Source organism: Crassostrea angulata, unplaced genomic scaffold (genome assembly GCF_025612915.1).
Source record: "Crassostrea angulata isolate pt1a10 unplaced genomic scaffold, ASM2561291v2 HiC_scaffold_39, whole genome shotgun sequence".
Taxonomy (NCBI): domain Eukaryota; kingdom Metazoa; phylum Mollusca; class Bivalvia; order Ostreida; family Ostreidae; genus Magallana; species Magallana angulata.
Genome location: NW_026441594.1, coordinates 42,451 through 50,940, shown reverse-complemented (window position 1 = coordinate 50,940; position 8,490 = coordinate 42,451).

Sequence of the window (8,490 nt, the reverse complement as noted above, 5' to 3'; positions counted from 1 at the left end):
ATTAGACCATATGTGTTATCATGAACTGAAGCCCTTTAAATAAAACATACTTAAGTTAACATTAGGAATACGGTAAAAGATAGATTGAAAAAGTAATGTATACTACTGACGTTATAAATGTATGTACTTGCAACCTTGTTAGCAAACTGTGTTAACAAATAAAATAAAAAGGATGATCGCTTGTTTCTAAATAAAAGCTGCTAAATTCCTTTTATCATCAACTAATTATGTTCCAAATTGACGATCTTAAATCACCATCGTCAATATTTACCATCTGAGTCCTCCATCTGTTTAAAGTAAAACTAGAAACAAAAGATGTATGTTGCATTTTGCCAATTTTGTGACTTTATTTTTTATCCCAAATAAAGTTGCAAAAAAGCCTGGTGGCAATAGATGGTTATGTGATTTTCATCATTTTCAATATTAATATCAAAGAACTCTCCAAAAAAATTTCCAAAAACTGTTGACTGACTGACGTCCAATGAAAAAATGACTAATTACTCTAACAAAACAGTGCACCCAGAATGTCCCCGCGAAACCATTCCATTGGTTACATGCTGTGAGATCATTTTGGTTAATGTAAAAAAAAAATGCAAAAGAATTAGTATTGTGCTGCAGGAGAGATAACTCTTACAAACTAGATAGCAGTATTATCAATAATTTAAACATTCTTAGGTGTATAATTTGTGTTCATTCTTTCTTGGGGCAAGGAGGGACAAGGAGGGACAAAAACAGGTTGTTTTGGTGTTTTTTCTGTCTAAATATCTTACTAGCAACAAAAATGTTGGTTATTTGTCCTCAATGTACAAGATAATACACCCCATACTACCCAAGATCGGGATAAGCAGATTACCTCCACCATTTTTATCAACTTGTCATAATATCAGAAAATGTCCTAAATCATCGGGTCAGTTACATAATTTCAACGTAACTTATATTATATTTAATTAGTTTGAAAAGTGAAATTACCAACGAATATTTTTTTAATCCAATATTTAATATATAAAGAATAATCAGAATAATTGCCTGCTAAATTTGACCCCAAGACACCTTTCTCGATTTGGATACTGTTTATGGTTCCAATATACATGTAGTAATTGCATACTCAAGCCACAATATTGTACGCTTTGATAGTTGTCTTCTCTATATGTGTGGCATTATTGAACTTAAAATTGATATTTTTTTATATTTTGATTTCCTGATTTAAAATTTTAGGTTTCTTTTTATATCTGAGTCTAATTTCCATTTTGTTTTTAAAAAAGCATTGTTTTTACGGTGAATATTTCTCTTATGATACGCTTAACATTCGTAAAAAACCCAATATATTAGATAAATCATCGAATTTTTTTTTCGATCTTCTTGTAAGTCCAGATTCCTACTGTATGCCAACATCTTATGTGCCCATTTTCCTTTTGAAAATATCAACGCACATTAAAAATTACCAGGTTTTTTTTCAAATTAATTAAAGTAGAAGGTCCCTCACTCCTCCTTTTACCTTCACATACATCTTATATTTATGAGAACTTTAATCAAACGTAGAAAAAATTAAATTACGTTGGCAGTTTCTGCCGCACAATCTATTATTGCATAAAGTTTTTTCTTTGAAGCTTTGAAGCAAATAAAATAGTTTCATTTTGAATATTTCAAGGCAATGAAAACAATCATAAATGCAGTTTAGGAGTGAAGTCATTGTTTTAGACAAATCAACTTACCTAAAAGATTTTATGTATTGTTTGAATTACATCGATATATCTTGATAAATACCTATATATACTTTAATTTGATATTTAAATTTAATTGATTTACAATGAACAATTATTTAATTCATATTGTTCTACGTATTCAAATTGAAATGTTATCAATAGATAGGGAAAATGAACTCGATGTAAATATAAAAAATGCATTAAACAGTAAGGTAATATCTGCTAAATTGAGCCTCAATTTAGAACAAACGAATAAAGTTTAGAGCAGAGTTTTTAAGAAATAAGACATCATTTTTGAAAGTATTTGGGGAAATAAATACAGGTTGGTAAAGTGATCAAATCTCAAAGGGTCCAACGGGCTTTATAGAAGATTTGATCACGTAACACACCGTACAAATATATCCCGCTATAAATTTAAGGACGATGCATTCTTCCATTGATTTAAGTTTGTTGCAAATTATGGCAATATATCTCTCCGTACTATTTTTTGATTAACGTGACCTAACAGAAAATAGTTCAACAATGTTGCAATGATTTGATTTTTATGAAAAATAATATTAACACAATTTTTGACAAGACGACGAATTTTCTATTATAATAAAGTGAACTAGTAAAGTGAATTCACTCATACTTAAAAGAAACGTTTAAAGCTCGGTCGAATAATATTACGTCCGATCAAATTGTTAATATCAAAATCATATTCTATTTATTATTTTTTTTTAATCCCTTGAAGTCACACAACAGTTGCAAAGTTGAAAACATAACGATAGAAAACAGAATTACATAGAATTTTTAGAAGAAATTGAAGACAGATGAATTAAATTCAAGACGATAATGTCTATTCAATTCTTTTACGGAGCGAAACGGACAGAGAGGCAGAAAGTGTTTAATTCAATATTGGTAGATATTCATTGTGAATGGATTATACAGAAAACGTAAATGATACTGTCTTTGCGATCTTAATCGAAATTGGTAAAAACATGCTATGATTTGTTAAGGTGTAGCTACGTTGACATTTTGTATTACAAGAAATAAACACACAATGGAAGCAATCTTAATAAAATTTGTAGGTCTTTCTACCTTTCAGGTGAAAGACCTTTTGTATTTCTTATGTTTTTAAGGTCTTCCGTTTCCAACGTAAGACCTTATTGTTTTCGTACTGTTTATTATTATTTTTTTTCTCCAAATTTTGTGCACGCGATTTCTCAAAAACTACTCAACTGATTTCAACAAATTTTTCACAGATGATTGGACATTATCTGAATTTTATATGTTTTTGAGTTTTTTGTCGTCGGCACTTCCGGTCCGGATTAACGGTCGATTTTGTAATTTTTTACGACCAATTTTGTGCAGAGCTGATCTCAGAAACTATCAGAGACATGACTTTGAAATTTTCAGGATAGGTAGAGCATGGTAGGAAGCTGTGCACTATTTAGTTGTTTTGCACCAGTGGCGCTATTCCTTGGAGCTCGCTTAGGCACGAAAATGGGGTACAGATTTCGAATCAAAATTTTCATATGTTTTGATCAGTATCTTTTTATCAGTTGATATTTTGTAAAGGCATATAGAAAAAAAGTAGTAGAGAATCAAAAGTTCTATCCAATAAAATCAAAAAAAGGGGCTGGCCCCTTTAATTAAGGACCAAGAGACTCGTAAAGTCTATTACGAATAACTTGAAAACAATAAATATTTTGTTAAGCATTATAAAATCAAAGTTGTTGATCTCTACATTATCGGTTTGAAAAATACATCGTCAGGCCCATGTTTAACGTAATTAGGGTTTTTATTCTTTATCTTAAAATAGGGGGGGGGGGGATTTTGAAATTGTATCGATATTTATTGGTATCATTTAAACTAAAGAAAAAAAATCGGACGGAAGACCTACTCGTTACTCGTAACGAGGTCGTATCTAGTTATTATTATTTTTTTCCACAAATTTTGTGCACGCGATTTCTCAAAAATTATTCGACCGATTTAAACCATTTTTTAACAGGAGATGAGGCTTGAGATAAACTTCATACATTTTTGAGATTTTTTCTGTCGTCACTTCCGGTACCGATGTATCGGCCATTTTGCACATTTTTACGACCTTTTTTGTGCAGAGTTGATCTCAGAAACTATCAGAGATATGACTATAAAATTTTCAGGATAGGTAGTCTACAGCTTGAAGTTGTACACTATTGTGTTGTTTTACGCCAGTGGCGCCATTTCTTTTAACTCGCCTAGGCACGAAAATTGGGTACGAATTTTCATTCAAAATTTTCATACGTTTTGATCCGTATCTTTTTATCAGTTGATATTTTGTTTAATATTATATAACAAAAGTGGTAGAGAAACAAGGTTCTTTCCAATAAAATTAAGAAAAAAGGGGCTGGCCTCTTTAATTAGGAACTTAGAGAGTCGTAAAGTCTATTACGAATAACTTATAAATATTTTGTTATGCATTATAGAATCAAAGCTGTTGAACATTACATTATCGGTTTGAAAAAGTCATCGTCAGGCCCATGTTTGACGTAATTAGGGATTTTTATTCATTGTCTTAAAATTTCAGGGGTGGGGTGGGGTGTTAAAATTGAAATTGTATCGATATTTCATGGTATCATTCAAAATAAAAATAAAAATTCGGACGGAAGACCTACTCGTTACTCGAAACGAGGTCGTATCTAGTTTATTTTTATTTTTGTTTTTGTTTTTTTTTTCTTGGGACAGCTTTTAATATATTAAATCAATTTTTTGTTTATGTAAATGACCATTAAAAGTTATGGTACCAACTGGGCCTTTGCTTAATAACTCTGAGAACTTACAACGTTATTGCCCTAGTGTATGAAAAGCTTGTGACCGCTACTCCTCTTAAGTCATTAGAGATAGAGACTTGAAACATTTACCAAATTTTTAAGTTCACATAGAGGCTACTTCACTCAAGCATATCAAAAGTAACTGATGCCCTCTTCTAGCAGTTATTCCCCCTGAAAGTTTCAAACATTCAATGAAAAACACAATTTTTTAGTCGTAGAGACTACTTTACGGACTACTTTGAATTAAAACGTCTATCTTCGCGATCAAAATGACATAAAAGTCAAGAATCAAGGTTATTAGAAAGTATGTGTATTAATGAGTGTTCATATTTCTTTTGTGAATTGGTCATTAATGACCGATTTAAAAGCATTTATTGTTGGTACATGTGAATAAATGAAACTTGATATTTAAAAGGCTAAACAATGCTTACACAAGTTGTCTAGAATGCGGATGTTTTTTACACCAAAAGCTAGGTTTTGTCAATGGATCGTGTAAAAATTTGTCTTGTCATGAATATGTGAATTACCAACAGTTTTTTTAAGACAATATGGGTCTTACAGATCAAAGGTAGAATATTTAGTGAATGTAATTATGGGTATATGTGTATGAGAAACTCTGGTCGTCTTTCCAACTACAAGATAAAAAATGTTGATTTCAAATGATAAACCAAATACATGCATAAAATGAAATGTCCAGTAGTCATATTGATAACATTCATTTTTTGTATTCAAAATGAATTTTGTCTACATGACATTGTTTTCATGAGAAATGGTATTAAGAGATTGTACATATGTTGCTTGTTTATATATTCTTCTGACACGTACATGTATCAAAGTATGAGTAAATTATTCTATATAATTTTTGTTATTTTTCAAATATTTTAATTTTACGGTATTATAAAGCAAAGGTATCAATACCTTTTATTATGATCCTAAATTTATAATAAAATCATTGCGGTAGTGAGTGCATATTGTACATGTAGTAAATGCAAACATTACATATGCAATGTTTCCCTTATATAACACTATTTGCGCAATCCGCTGTTCTTCCTGCATAACATACTTATGGGTCAAATGGTAAAAGTAGCGAATTAATAATCTAGGCCACTATTTTGTCTCAAACTAACCGACTTGTGCTGTTACACACCTATTAGGTATGAAACCATATTTAAGGCATAAAAAATAATCGTATCTGTATTTTGTTATACGAGTTTTATTCATTCGTTTTCTTACAAAATGTAACATTATTTGCAGGGGATAAATGATTCATATAAGATACAGTAAACCTGTAAAAAGAATAATGTTTTTGGATCGACATCGTAACGAGGCGTTCTTGAAAATTACTATCGCAATTTGTCAAAGGAGATAATTAAGTTAAAATTCATTTCTGACTTAATTACAAGTCTCGATTAAAGTCGCAAAGGCAATATTAAAGACCTCTCGTATTTCGTCCATTCCTGGATCACAGTCAAATTTACTCCTTGTGCTTCTCTGTCCATTTTGTTCCGTAAAAAAAAATTAGAAGTTAGAATTGTTTTCCTCGATAATGTCGGAGGAAAATCAATATAAATGATTTTGAATTTGAATCTGCCTCAATTGTTTTTATTTTCAATTATACAAGTGAAATTTCTTTTCTGTTGCACTTTATTATGATAAAAAAGTGTTGTCTTCTTAAAACTAGTGTCTTACTTATTTATCATGATAATCAAATACTTGCAACATTGTTGTACTATTTTTTGTTTCCTCATCTTAATCGAAGCGGCTTACTAGGTCATTAAAAAAAAGGATGGAGCATTGTTATTGTTATTGTCATAATTTGCAACAAATCTATACTACTATAATAAAATAATAGACTCGAATTTTTGGGCTTTAATACCGAGAAATCGGAAGAGTACTGTCTTTTGTTTTATACATTTTAAACAACATTGGTACTTGGAGATTACCAATTTGTTTTTATTTTTCCTCAATCAAGCTTTGCTGATTAATAATCAACGAAAATCCCTTTAAAAAATCCGAAAATCATCTGCATTTTTTGGATTTTACAATCTTGCACATGCGCATTACATTCACACTAAATCACGACAGGCTCTTTAGTTTATGTTTCCACAAAATCACAGTGGCATGGATAAACTCAGAAACGATATTACAAATACATGTAAATTTTCATTGAAAATTTCTCATATTCTGTTCATCAAAGGAAATACAGGAGATAACTCTAACTCAGTGCATTTAATATGAAAAATCCCGAGAGTTTTGAATGTCAACATGGTATGTGAATTCGAAGCGAGTAAAAAACGTTGGTGAAAAATTGTTGAAATCTTCATTAATATGAATTAAATTTTTTGATGAAAGATATTTACACCCTAGCCTCAAAATGGTTTGTTATGAATAATTTACATGTATCTGTTATTTTCAATGCAGCTTCATTAATTTTCTCCAAAATTCTGCAATATTTTGCTACATTACGGGTATATTGAATACAATGTCAACCCATGCTCGCACAGGTCAAAGTCTAGTGTTAATTTAAGAAATAAGGTATCATTTTTGGATGTATATCGGGATATAAATACGGGTTGGTACGTGATTAAATCTTCCATAAAGGCCTTTTTGTCTTCCAGTAGGGCTGTCATAAAAGGAAGGATATGGACTGTAAATTAAGATAGAACATCCTAATTTAGACAGCAACTTTTTTTTCTAGATTTTCATAACTTAATAATATAGTGAATTACAGTGAACAATTGTAATATAATAGACTGTTATATACCCTGGATACATAGGGTCTGCCTATGTATTTCTACAACTATGTGATTGAGTATATGTAGATAATGTTGTCTACCGGGTTAGCCAGGATGTTACTTGTACATTAATTTAAATTTCTATACATTTCTAATGTAGCTTTATTTGTACACCATTAATATATACTGGATGCAGGGTTATTTTCGCTCCGTATTTTTTTTTTGCTTCTACCTACGGTTTTAACACGTCTTAAATTTGTATCTAACAATGTTGTGGTAAAAAAATATGAGACATTGGAATTCGCCAAATCTTAGTCCGATAACTGACAAAAAGAGCGAAATTAGCGAAAATACATGTAGAACAGGGCCGAAAAGTTCCCTAATACAGAAGATGCTGTATAAGTAGATCTGTTTCAGGCCACAATTGACATTGATATTTGTTATTCTTGGACGGCATCTTCACTTGCATTCAGATATTTATACTAAAAACCGTTCGAAACGGGTGGTACATATACTCTTACTCTTACGAGCAAAATGATGAAACGCTTGGGCGCCACTCGCTCTACATGTATTGCTTGGCGCACGTTTAATCGTCCGATCATCTAAGCATTTGTGCAATCATATTGCATTATCTTACAACACTGGTTTTCACTACACAACAGAACTGTTGCAAATAAACGCAAGATATATCGCACCCATTCGTCAATCAACGGTCGCTCCTAATGGTATGAGTTTCGTACTAGTAGTTTTTCCATATGCAATTTTTTTTGGAATAGTTTATGAACCATATCCAGTTTTTACGGTCGGTACGAATATTTTGTCGCTTCTGCTCCTGCGGTGTTCTACTAAGAGAAAAAATAGAGTTATCTATAAATTTTTGGAACAAGACAGATTTCGAATCTTACAACACTGCGAAAGACCCATCCTTTTTTACACGTGGTAAACGCAAGATAGATATTTTATATAATAAGCTTAGACATGATTTATTCTTAATTACAAATTACAATAAATATTATTACAGAAAGCAGAACTGTCTTTGTGGATAACCTGAAGATAGCGTTTTTTTTCTTTTACAAGTGAAATTTATACAAAAACATTTTTAAAAAATCTACAACTTGACCACTTCCATGTTATCAATGCACATTTTTTTTTATTGTTGGATGACGAGACTTCGTCTAAATTATACTGATATCAACAATCAGATATTTTCAACTGTTCAGTCATTCATAAAAGAAACTGGTGCATTCAAATGAGTAT